The sequence below is a fragment of the Hypanus sabinus genome, chromosome 30, assembly GCF_030144855.1.
Source record: "Hypanus sabinus isolate sHypSab1 chromosome 30, sHypSab1.hap1, whole genome shotgun sequence".
Classification (NCBI taxonomy): domain Eukaryota; kingdom Metazoa; phylum Chordata; class Chondrichthyes; order Myliobatiformes; family Dasyatidae; genus Hypanus; species Hypanus sabinus.
In genome coordinates, this window is record NC_082735.1 from 18,896,364 (window position 1) to 18,909,970 (window position 13,607).

Sequence of the window (13,607 nt, forward strand, 5' to 3'; positions counted from 1 at the left end):
AATGACCCGAGTAAATTTCATGGAAGCTGGATTGTTCTGTAAAAAGCCACATTTCTGACTGAGATGTCACGTTTCTTTTTAAGGATAAATAAGTCTTCGCTATGAAGTGTACACAATCACCGACCAAAACTTAGCTCTGGACTCCATACTTCCCCCAGTCTGAGATGACACATTACTCAGGGTGGTCGGTGATCAACAATAGCCAGTGTTATGTAAGGTCTGTCCTAGTGAAATTACCTGGCTGCACTCACAGAAAACTCTTGATAGTTAGTTGGTAAGGCACCCCATCCCCTCCCACATCTCCCCAGATACTATAGCTGCCCTTTCGAACAAATGTTGTACTTCAGGTCCTTCCAGGTTGAGACAAGGTTTTCTAGCTGTGTTTGTAATCTGGACAATTTGTAAGTCATAATTGAGTTCCCAGACAGCAAAAAATGCCAGAACCTACAGCAGTCAGCAATCCCATCTTGCCTGTCTCTGAAATGCTCACTCATAGGTGCAGGCTGTACATAAATTAGTCATTCTCTGTCATTGGCAAGTCAATACCAAAGATCAAAGCCCGAAGGCCGATCAGAAATCTGGAAGTCGAGGTCAGGTGGCCAGAGCCGTGAGCCTAGGTATCTCTGTGAGTTCACTGCGGACTTGAGCGGCCCAATTTTTGTGGATCCATGAGTCCGCTAGAGTCTGAGGTCTGCCGCTGGAATGTGTGATGGTACTTGTGGGCTGTCCCCAGCACGTCCTTGGGCGAGTGGTTTGATTATGCAAGTGTCACATTTTATTGTGCGTTTTGATGTACATGTGGTAAATAAATCTGGATCTGAGTCTGAGGGAGGACATTACATGTCATCCTGTAATGCAATATTTACTGCAGCGCTACACAGATCCAGCAAGCTAACTTCAGTCCTTACACTGGGCACTGACCGCGTGCAGTTTGCACGTTTGCCAGTATCCACATAACTCTCCCTTATGGTGTCACAGCTTTCTGCCACATTACAAACATATTCTGATTACTTGGCAATTTCAAGATGCAACCCACTGTGACCAATGTGATGGTGGGTGCAGGTCTTTCAATCAAGCACATGATGCAGAATCAGTTATAAGAAAATAAATATGGAAATGGGATTAATGTGGATTGTTCCGAGATTCAGTATGGACTGGATGAGTTAAGGAAATGTCGACTATTTATTTCTTTCCATAGATGCTGCCTGACCTGCTGAGTTCCGCCGGTATTTTGTGTCAGTTACTCTGGTTTCCCAGCATCTGGAGAATCTCTTGTGTTTATCAGTTAAGTTCTCCTTCTGTGTGCTGAAGAAAATACCGGTTCAAGTTCAAGTGAATTGTCATTCAACCATCCACATGTATACCACCAAATGAAACAAAGCTACTCCTGATCGAGATGCATACACACAGTATACACAACTGACACGCAGAACACATGGAGTAATATTACCACTAGTAAATTCATAAGTAAGGTGCAATTGCAACACAAGTTTAAAAAGTAAACAGTATGACCTTATTAGCACTTCATGTATGATGAGACCTGTGTGGTAGCAGGGAATTCAGTATTCCTACAGCATGTGGAAAGAAACTGTTTACCTTCCTAACCATTCTCGCCCTAAAGCTATGGTACCTCTTGCCTGATGGTAGGGGGTCAAAGAGATTGTTTGACAGATGGCGGGATATTATTAACAATGCTAAGGGCACTGTATACACAGTGATCCTGATAAATATTTCTAATGGATGGAAGAGAGATCCCTCTTAGCAGTTCTCACAATCCTTTGTCGAGACTTGTAGACAGATGCCTTGCAGTTCCTACCCCAGATGGTGATACAGCTAGTCAGGAAATTCTCAGTGCTGCTCCGAAAGAAATTGCTTAGAATTGGGGGGGTGGGGGGTGGAGGGGGGAAGTCTAGCTCACCCCAGTCTTCTTAGGCAGTGCAGATGTTGCTGCACTTTCTTGACCAAAGAAGTAGTGTTCAGGGACCAGATGAAATCATCCGTTACGTGCACTTGCAGAACCTTGGTGCTCATAACTCTTTCCATGAATGAGTTGTGTATGTGCACTGAGGAGTGGTCAGCCTGCAGAATCATCCCTTCTGCCTTGTCCGTGTTGAGGGTCACGTTGTTGTGCTTGCACCCTTCTGCCAGCCGCTCTGCCTCCTGTCTGTCTGCTGTCTCGTTGTTGATGAGGCCAACCACTACTGTTATGTCATCAGTGAGCTTGGTGACGCAGTTTGCACTGGATCTGGCAATGCAGTCATACATCAGCAGCGTGAACCGCAGTAGGTGAGCATAGACAGTGCTCAGGATGGTGGAGCCAGAAATGTTGCTGCCAACACAGACTGACTATGGTCTTTCCATCAAGAAGTCCACGACCCAGTTGCAGAGAAAGGAGATGAGGCCCAACGAGGACAGTTTACCTACCAGCTTCTGAGAGGTGATCATAGTAAACACTGAGCTGAAGCCGATAAACAGCATCCTTGTGAAAGAGGAACCATTTTCCAGGTGGGACAGGACAAAGGGGAGTGCAAAGGCTACAGCTTCATCAATGCACCAGCCTGAGCAATAAGCAAACTGGAAAGGGTCCAGTGTAGCAGGAAGATGGGAAATAATGTGATGGATAATCATCCGCTCAAAGCTCTTCATTATTGTTGATGTCAGTGCCACTGTACAGTAGTCATTCAGGTAGGATGATGGTGGCTGCCACTAAGGAGATGGTGGACTTTTCAAGAAAGATGCTGAGATGTCTGTTAGAACTTCTGTTAACTAGGCTGCACAATTGTGTTTTATCATTCAAACAGTGAGAAAGTATATACAGAAATTGAGTACCCTGGAATCAACTGAATTAAATGAAGTAACGAGTACTGCTTGCTCCATTCCTGTTGGCCATTTCTTCAAAATCGTTTCAATGGGCCCGCTATTCTCGAATCAACTGGGTGAAGTAGATTCAGTGTGCAGGATATCAGAGGAGATCTGTGCTGTTTTGTTGGAGTCCATCAGAATGGAATCAGTGCAGAACAAGAGCCCTGGGGCCAGCAATGAAATGGAGCTGAAGCCACGCTTCAGCCTGCTCATGGGGTCTCAAGCTATAGTTGCTTGAAGTCTAGCAGATCTAAGTATAGCTGTTGACTTTTAAGTGAAAGTTATGCCCCAGTTTCAAACTTTCTTTCTGCCTTGCTGCTCAGCTGTCTATTTCAATTCAGATTTGTGTCTTGAACAATTCCTGATAATCATCTGATCAGAATTCCCATTTTAACAGACTTTGAAAAGTAATATAAAATGCTGGGGATGCTCAGAAAGTCAGGCAGCATCTGTAGGGACAGAAATGAGGTTAATGTTTCGAGTCACTAAAACTGCAGCATCATTGACCGGAAACTTTATTTTTGCCTCTTGTCCCACAGATGTTCTTCACACAGGGAGCAATCAATCAAATTTTAATTGGAATAGGCTTCACCATGGCAAATTTTCTTTTCATTTGTTCCAGCCTCGCACTCAAAAACTATCACATTTCCAGTTGATGACCATTTGGAGCTGTGGAATATGGCAGTACAGAAGGAAACCATTCACCCTGTCATGTCTGTGCCAGCTCTTTGATTGAGTCATCAAATTTAGTTCCTTATCCCACCTTCTCCCCTGAAGCCTTGCAAATTAGTTGAAGTACGTGCTCAATTGCCTTTGGCAAGTTCCCATAGAATCTGTTTCCCACACTTTTCAGGTGTTGCCTTCCAATTCTTAACAACTCTCTGAGCGAGAATAATTCTCATTTCCCATCGGCTTGACTTGCCAATTAACTGAGACCTGAGACCTTTGCTTACCTATCCACTTGCCAGGAGAAACAATTTCTCCTTACTTCCTCGTATGCAACGTTGAATTCTTCTGTTAACCTTTTCTATTCCGGTAACAATAGTGTCTCCATTCTCTGAACTGTGTTGAAAGCCCATTACTCTCTTGGGGCTTATGATATCCTGCATAATGTACATACCCCAAAACAACCCAGAATTTGAGAGCTTGTAAATATGTCGAGCAATTTCTATCATATCCTCATATTATCAATATTCATGAACATAATCATCACTTTTGTGTATAGCAATTAATTTTCATGACCTTTCTTTTCGTTCAGTATCCATCAATGGAAAAACAATTGTTTTCCAGATTGAACAAAAAAAATAATCAGTTCTTGGTCATTTTTTGTCATTCCATAAATTAAATGAGGCATTTAATGGATAATGTCACATTCACCCTTATGAAGTTTCCAGACATAGCACATAGAATGATGCAGTTGCTATAAAATTCCTCTTGGATAATTATGGAGAAATTGAACTGCTGGGAGACTGACAGCTTGCTGAAATCACTCTTTGATCTGCCCAAGACTTGCTGGACTTTCAGCACAGTGTGATGTACGTCAAGGAACACTTCCTACGAGCAAATTCAGACAAAGTGTTGGAACAACTCAGCAGGCAAGGCAGCATCTATGGACAAGAGTAAGCAGTCAACCTTTTGGGCCAAGACCCTTCATGAGGACTGGAAAGAAGAGATGTGAAGGCTGGGGAGGGGAGGGAGAAGTACAAGGTAGTAGGTCATAGGTGAAATTGGGAGGGGGGTGAATTAAGGAGCTGGGAAATGAATTGGTGGAAGAGATAAAGGGCTGGAGAAGGAAGTATTAGATAGGAGAGGGAAGAAAGAAGGTTGTGGAAGAAAGGGATGGAGGGGAAGCACCAGGAGGAGGTGATGAGCAGGTAAGGAGAAAGGATGAGAGAGTGAAATAGGAATGGGTAATAGTGAAAGAGGTGATGGGTCAATTCCCAGAAATTCGAGAAAATGATGTTCATGACTTCAATTTGGAGTCTACCTAGATGGAATATAAGGTGAGGCCTCTTTGCAGCAGTAGAGGAGGCCATGGACTGACATGTTGGAATGGGAAGTAGAATTAAAAGGCGTGGCCATGGTGGAGCCAACATAAAGGCTCTTTGAGGAAGGTCTAAGGTTGTTCACTGTCAGATGGGGAAGCTCATCAAGCAACGAGCTGATGTATCACCCCAGGATAGGTTAGCCAAGTACCCTACCACTTAGCAAGTCTTTGGGATCTAGATGTAAACCAGTGCACCAAGGTCACACCATGGTGACACAGAGATTATGAAACATAATGAGACTGCACACAAGGCCACTGGGCTGTGCGAAGGCTACACAGCCTCCTGTCTTCACCTGGTGCAAAACGTATCTGCTTATGCAATTAGATTTCTATTAAAACAGAACTCTCCTTCTAAATCAGAGGCATCTTGACATGTGCAGCAAGGCCCAATTACATACGATGTATGACTGACAATATGTCTGTAGCTTTTGGTGGTGTTTGTGTTTGTAAATGGGATCTGATCTTGGTCTGGGGAAGTAGGTTTAACTGATGTTTAATATAGGTGACAAAACTCATGAAAAACATTTGCTACTTCAGGACTATCACCAGTTATCCCAAATGACTAACTGCTTTTGATGCTGAAAATTCCAGGGAAGTAGTCTGTGAAGGGTTTCTTTATAAGCGACACATGCCTTGTCTGAACTCTTTGTGCCTCTGGGTATTCATCTGAGAGCCCTGAAATGAACTTCCTTAGAGGTTAAGAACTCATATTCTATTAAAAAAATGATGACCTGATTCCCACATATGAGATATTGGAAATTCTCAGCTGGTCAGACAGCACCTTTGTAAAGATAAAAACAGAATATTTAAGCAGATAGGTGGTGCATGCTTAGAACTTTGCTTTTGGTTACATGCTGAGTACTAAAAAAATCAAGTTCCACAGGAGGCTAAAAGTTTGAAAATTCCCACAGACTATTTCCCAAAAAATCAAGTTAGAAAAGTACATTTGATCAACTAAGGGTACTGACAGGATCATTGTACCCAGATTCTGTACATTATCTTGTCACATATTCATTATTATTGGAGAGTAAAAGAAAATTCTTGATGACTTGAAAACTCTGGATCCATGGAAGTTATTATCACAGCATGCCAATTCTGCTGGATCTAAGTGATTTTGTACCACCTATTCAAAATTGTTCTGTCCACATTCTTGTACAGATCAGAATGCAGACACGTGATAGAAAACATACCTCCCCAAGCTGTTGCCATTCCAATTCATGAGCCTCCGGAAGATCTTCCATATTTTCTGCCCAAGAAAGATCTCCAGCTACACCCTATGTCCCAGTGTCACCGAGAGGACATGGCCACAATCATCATGAGGAAACATTGGAGATGGATTGGGTACGTGATGAGGTGAGAGGCCAGCTCTATTATCAAGACAGAACTTCATTGGATTCCTGAAGGGCAGAGGAAATGTGGGAGACCATACACAACTTGGTGCCGTACTATAGAGGCAGAAATGAAGACTTTGAACTCATGTCTTTGTGAAAACATTGCATACATTCAATGCTGCTGTTAGGGACAGGAAGTTTCTTAAAAAATTAACTTTATCATTCTAAAGAGAAAAAACAGAACCAGCACTTCGAATGTAGGCAATGTTCTCACAAAGGGACGAATTGCTCTCACTATAAATAACATTAATTACTAAATATTAATGGTACAAATTTTAAAATTGACACCAAATCACTTTGGTTCAACAGAATTGGTATCTTGTGGTAACAATCTAGTATTTGCTTTTTCTAATCAATATTGTTTTACAGGATAATATATTAATATCTAATCTCTCCAAATAGTACATAGAGTATACTGTTAAATTATATCTTCTGCTAATGTTCTGTTGGAGCTGTGCTGAAAATTAAATTTAAATACTGTTATATCACTTGACAGTGAGAAAAATAAGATTTCAAAATGTAAATTTGGGGAAATGATTCATTGAAATGATTCATTGCAAACATTGAAAAGATTATTAATAATTAGAGTGAAAACAAATGCTGCATTTAAAATGTTTCCACATACTTAGTATTTGAGTAGGGAGGCGTGATTGATGCAATGATAAATAATTAAAAACACTGTAATGATTCTACAATTGTAACATAGAGAATGCAAGTATATTCATGATGTAGAAAGCGGAAACGTGCTGTGGCAAGATAAATGGTATTTTTTCTAAAGGAATGAAGGCAGGAAGCAGAGCAATATTGATGGACACAAAGATTTTGTTGATTGTGGTTATATGTGAAACATGAAGGTTGTAATTTAACTCAAGATCTATTCAAATGAACAATATCAGCATGAAATCAAAACATGGAAACTGGAAATCTTAAAAAACTGGAAAAAAAGGAAGGAAAGGAAATCATGACTGAAAAGTAGACCCAAAATTATCAAAGAAAAATTTTCCCAAAGAAAGCCATTCTAATGTAGGACTGAAGCAACATTTGTGAAATGAATCTGAGACTGGTGTATCACAGAATGGTGTTTTTGAAGTAAGAGATGCTTTGAATGTGTATTGAGGATAAGATGTAATGCTATGAATCTATAGCTCGATTGAGGTTAAAATGCTCAAGACAGAGAAAAGTATGATTTCCTCATCTGTTTTCTTGCCCTTGGTCCATTTGGACCTTTCTTCAAAGCATGTTGTGTCTTCAAGGCGGTCAAAAACCAGGAAGGCCTACTTGGTTCTTGAGTGAATTCCGGTTTCCAGGCAACAGTTTCACTCCAAGCATTGCTGCATTTGATGTCAGCATTGTAATTGCTGAGGGGAACAGTGGTTGGACTTGTGTGGATGGTAATGGCTTTCCGGCAGCCCATTCTGTTGAATGGTGTACAATTAGGAGATTAACATTTCTGTCACATACACAGTATATAAAAACATATGTAACATGTATTGTTCTGTGCCAAAGACCAATACAGTTCAAGGATTGTGTTGGGGTCAAACCTCAAGTGGAACCATGCTTCCCGTGCCAACATAGAATTTCCAAGTGTAAGACCGTAGAGATAAGACATCAAAAATTGCCTTTTGCCCAGAGCTTTTCTACCACATTTATACTACTGATATGGATAACTTAGTTTTTTGGCCATGTGAGATAGAAATCATAAGTGTGGGGAGCAGGTTAGACTCATCAAAACCAAAATGACAAGAACTTTGCAAGCAATGGGAAGATGTGAATCTAGCATCATCTCTGGGTGTATCAGTACACTCATTGTGATAAGATGGGGAGTTCTCACTGCATCATGGTCAATCATGGAAAACCCTGAACATCCTCTGCACAGCACCATCCAGAGACAGAGAAGCAGATTCAGCGGCAGGTTGCTGTCAATGCAATGCTCCTCAGACAGGATGAAGAGATCATTACTCCCCAACGCCATTCGGCTCTGCATTTCAACCACCAGGGGCAAGACACGTTAAGTGCCGGGGTTAGGACTGAGCTTAAGTTACCACTCAATGCACTTCAGTAAACTATTTAAGAACTTTTTAAAAGCTATTTATTAATGCTTTTTGGGAGGGTGATTTTAGATGCATATCATATTTATACTGAGTTAAATACTGTATGTAATTAGTTTTGCTACAATAAGTGTATGGGACACTGGAAAACTGTTTAATTTCCCCTTGGGGATGAATAAAGCATCTATCTATCTATCACTGTCGCTGGCCGAATCAAAGGTGGTGATGAATCAGCATATAAGAGGGAAATTGAAAACCTCGCTGAGAGATGCCACAACAACAACCTCTTACTCAATGTCAGCAAGACCAAGGAGATGATCATTAACTTCAGGAGGAGGAAACTGAAGGTCCACAAGACAATCCTCATCAAGGGGCCAGAAGTGGAGAGTGTCAGCAAATTTAAATTTGTCTGTGTTATCATTTCAGAGGTCTATACTTGGTCCAGCAAGTAAGTAGCAATACAAAGAAAGCACTGCAGCACCTCTACATTCCCAGAAGTTTGCAAAGATCATCTAAAACTTTAACAAACTTCAATATGCGTGCAGTGGAGAGTATATTGGCTGGTTGGTCACAGCCTGACATGAAATCATCAATGCCCTTTAATGGAAAATCCTACAAAAAGTAGTGGATATGGCTTAGTCCACCAAGAGTAAAGGCCTCCCCGCCATTGAGCACGTCTAAACGTCTTTCACAGGAAAGCAGCATCCATCATCAAGGACTCTCACCATTCAGGTCATGCTCTCTTCTCTGCTGCTCTGACGAAGAAGGTACAGCAGCTTTAAGACCCACACCACCAGGTTCAGGAATAGGTAATACCTGACTCTTGAGTTATCAGGCTCTTGAACCAGAAGGGATAACTTCACTCACCCCATCACTGAACTGTTCCCACAATTTATGGACTCACTTTCAAGGACTTTTCATCTCATGTTCTGGATATTTAGTGCTTATTTATTTGTTTGTTTATTATTAGTATTCATTATTATTATTATTTATCTTTTACCCCTTTCCTTTTATATTTACACAAATTGTTGTTTTTATTGACCGTTCTGTCGTGTGTGGTCTTTCATTGATTCTATTGTTTTTCTTGTATGGACTGTTAGTGTTCTCAAGACTGAATCTCAGGATAGTTTGATAATAAACTTACTTTAAGCTCTTAACTTTGAAACTTCCAGAGAATTTTGGTCGCTTACAATGACAGTGAGTTGGCTAATTCATTTAAGTATTATATAACATTATTTCCACTGGGCTTCTACTTTATCATTGAAAATGAAGAACATCTTTCATTAACATTGCTCTATCACTACTGCAAGATATCTCAGTACTTTATAGATATTAGAAATGTTTAGATTTCAGTTGCCAGTGTCAATGAGTAACTCTAGTATGGACAACAGCTCCTCAGCAAAGTCTCCCAAAGAGTAATGAAATACAACTAAATACTTCATTAATAACATTTCTCTGCAAAAAATATGGTAAATGATCATCGCAAACATTGACGAGGTGAGTAAAAGTGAGGTTGAGTTGAGGTGGGGAGAGAAGTTCAGGAATGTTCAAGATGGAGTATTTTAAATACTATTTGCTTAATTTTATTGTTTTCATGATTTGTTTTTCATCTCTCTTTGCACATTGGGTGTTTGTTTTTTTTAAAAGGCTCTTTTGGGTTTCTTGTTCTGTGCCTACCTGTAAGGAGGTGTATCTCAACATTGTATAAATGTATATATACTTTGATATTGAATGTTCTTTGAACTTTGACCTATTTATTGTTTATTGAGATACAGCCCAGACTTGGCCCTTCTGTCCCTTTGAGCCACACCACCCAGCAAACCCCCTGATTTTATCTCAGCTTACTCACAGGACAATATGCAACGACCAATTAACCTACCAACTGGTATGTCTTTGCTCTGTGGGAGGAATACAGAGCACGCGGAGGAATCCCACACAGTCACGGGAAGAATGGCCAAGCTCCTTACAGGGAACTGAACTCAGGTTATTTTTACTAGAAAGCATTGTGCTAACCAGTACGCTACCATGCCAGCCAGTGGAAAGAATGTTATTAGAATACTTAAATGAATTAGCCAACTCACCATCATTTGTAAGTGACCAAAATTCTGAGGAAGGCTCCTAGTTCAAAGTAAATTTATTAACAAAGTACATATATGTTAATATATACAACCATGCGATTCATTTTCTTGCAAGCAGTCACATAATTAGTGAAGATAGTTAAAAGATAATTATCAGCTGTTGGCAAGCATCATAGATAAATATTAGTTTCTCTTCCAGTGGTTTTCACTGTTCCACATTGATGATTAAATATCAAGTAAAAATAACAAAAGAGTGAAAACTGCAAGTAGTGATCCATGCTTTCAATTGTTAATATGATACTGTTTTATATGAGAAGACCCCGGAGCAGAAGAAATTGCTAACTAGGCTCACATCTCTAAAGTGGGAGCTTAGATCCTTCAAAATTAAATTTCAGAATTTCAACAAGGTGGCAAAATGTCTCTAACTATGGGCACCCTGTTCCGACTAGATGAAAAATGATGTCAATTTCTAATGCAATTGGTATTAGCAGAGAAAATGAAACCAGAAAAGGATTGTAGATGGTAGCTTGACACAACAGTAGCACTCTTATCTTTAATTCAAATTTTCATGCGTTCAAGGACCCCTCCAGAGCCTCCAGCCTTGATATTAAATGCAGCAACGAAGGAATGTTCGAATGCTGCCGGATCTTTCTTTTGGGCAATTTGCCTTTGCAGGGGTAAAAAGAGAATTTGGAACTGCTTTAAAATGAGCAGGAAGAGGCATGGTGTTCATTTATACTTTGATGGTATTCAAAGGAACCCAAGGAACCAGTCAGCAGGAGCTGCTTATTTTAAGGTGATAAAGTTGCTATCAAAGATCGGACAAAAGAAATAATGATAAAAAGGAACTCTGAGTCACTTCACTTTCTGGCATTTGAAGTTTGTACTTCTGGCATAATTTTGAAGTCTGATATTTATCAAATGGCATAATTTCTTGTTCACTGCACCTTTTGGAGTACTGCCGGGACCAGTAGTCTGTGTGGCCCGGGAAGAACCTGCCACTGGTCACTCCTGAGAGAGTTGTATTTCCGTAGTGAGCAGACTGATGCTTTATCAAAACAAATCCCATAGCTGCCCTCTATTGTTTTTCTTTTTTAAATTTTGGTTTTGTTTTCAATTAACTTTTTAAAACATTACAAGAAGGTTAAAGTATTGTAAGGGACAAGGGAAGACACCAGAATAAGAATTTGAGGGGGGGGGGGGGGGAGTGGCAAGCTGGCAAGAGTTAGGTGAAATCAGGTGAGGGGATATTTAGGTGGGGGGGGTAGGGGGAATGAAGTGGAGGGCTGGGAGCTCACAGGCAGAAGATGAAGGAATCTGATAGGAGTGGAAAGTGGACCAATGGGGAAAGGGGAGGAAGGGAGGTGATGGGACGAGTACTGCTTCCATTCCCCCTACTTCCTTATTCTGGCTTCTTCTTCCTTCCGTTCCAGTCCCGATGAAGTGTCTTGGCCTGAGAGTCAACTGTTTGTTCCTCTCCATAGATTTTGCCTGACCTGTTCAGCTTCTCCAGAACTTTGTGTTTGTTGCTCTGGATTTCCAGCAGAATATCATGTGTTTTGGTTAAATTATTGATATCACCATTCAGCATATGATCCATCCCACTAGTTCAGTGGTGTTTCAGCAAGCTGGTGGACCTCATGGTTCTTTTGCCAGTGTCCCAAAAGCAGGGACATAACCCAGGAGAGGGCTATCCTCCCCTCATGCATCCCAGTCTCCCTGGCTAGTCACAGCCTAATTTTTGAATTAATTGAATCTCTGAGCCTTCAATCCATTTGACTGCAATTAGCACCCAGTCTCTATACTCCAACCTGGCCCATCCTAGTTACTGAATTCCTCCTTCATCTCAGCCATTACCTCTGTTCCACTGCCACCAAAGTAGCCCTGATTATGGTTGCAGACTCTCCTCAACACAATATACAAATAGATCTCCAGCTGTTGTTTACTCCTTCTCCTCTGAAAACCTGCCTTTGGTCTTGGAAAACATGTATTGCTTTGCAGGGGAATTAATGGTTATGGGGAAAAGGCAGGTAGGTGGAGATGAGTCCAGGGCCAGATTAGCCATGATCTTATTGTATGGCGGACCAGGCTCGATAGGCCAAGTGGCCTACTCCTATTCCTATTTCTTATGTTCTTATGTGAAAATGTCCATTTATTAGAATTAGAATTGTAAAGCTATTTAAGGATGTGGTGGCAGCTCATTTAAGAGTCAAGATTGTTTAATGTCATTTCCAGTACACAAGTGAAAAGGAGAATGAAGTAAATGTTACTCTGGGTCTGATGTAGCATAAAAAATTAGATAAAGAACACAAGAATAAAAAAAACACAATAAGTATAAATACATAAAATAGCTTGTATACATAGATTGATTGATTGTATGTTTATAAAGTGATGCAAGGCATGACTATACATAAGGTGACTCTGCTAGAAAATTTTTAAAGTATAGGTAGGGTGGAGGTAGGTTAGTGAGTAGATGTTTTGATCATCCTTACTGCTTGGGGAAAGTAATTGTGGTACATGGAGGTTATGTACCCACCTCCCTAATGGGAGTGGGACAAACAGTCCAGGAGCAGGGAGGGTGGGATCCTTTATGATGTCACTGGCCCTTTCTCGGCACCTTTCTGCATATATGTCCTTGAAGGTGGGAAGGATGGCGCTGGTGATGCATTGGGGAGTCTTCTACTTATTGCGCAGCCATCCTGTTCACAACTCTGCAGTTTCCGTACCACAGAATGGTGCAACTTGTTAAAGTATTCACTACTGCGCATCTGAAGAAGGCCATGAGCATTGATGTGCATAGTCCAGCTCTGCTCACACTCTGCAGAAAGCAGAGGCTTTGCTGAGCTTTCTTGATTGCGTAGGATTTGATAGATAGATAGACAGATACTTTATTGATCCCAAAGGAAATTACAGTGTCACAGAAATTCACGGTTATAAATATTAGAAGTAGAAAGAATCAAAGATAAGTTACCACAAACAGTCTAACAGGAAGGGGGAGTCATCACTTCCCTGGCTATAGGTTGACTCATTATAAAGCTGAATGACCTCATATAGCGCTATTTAGAGCAGTGCAGTTGTCTTAGTTCTGGAATTAGATGAGTGTGTGAGGTATGCACTCCCTGGAGTCTGAAAATGCTGTGCTGTTGATATAAAGAGGGGTTCGAGTGTGAGTTCTCCTAAA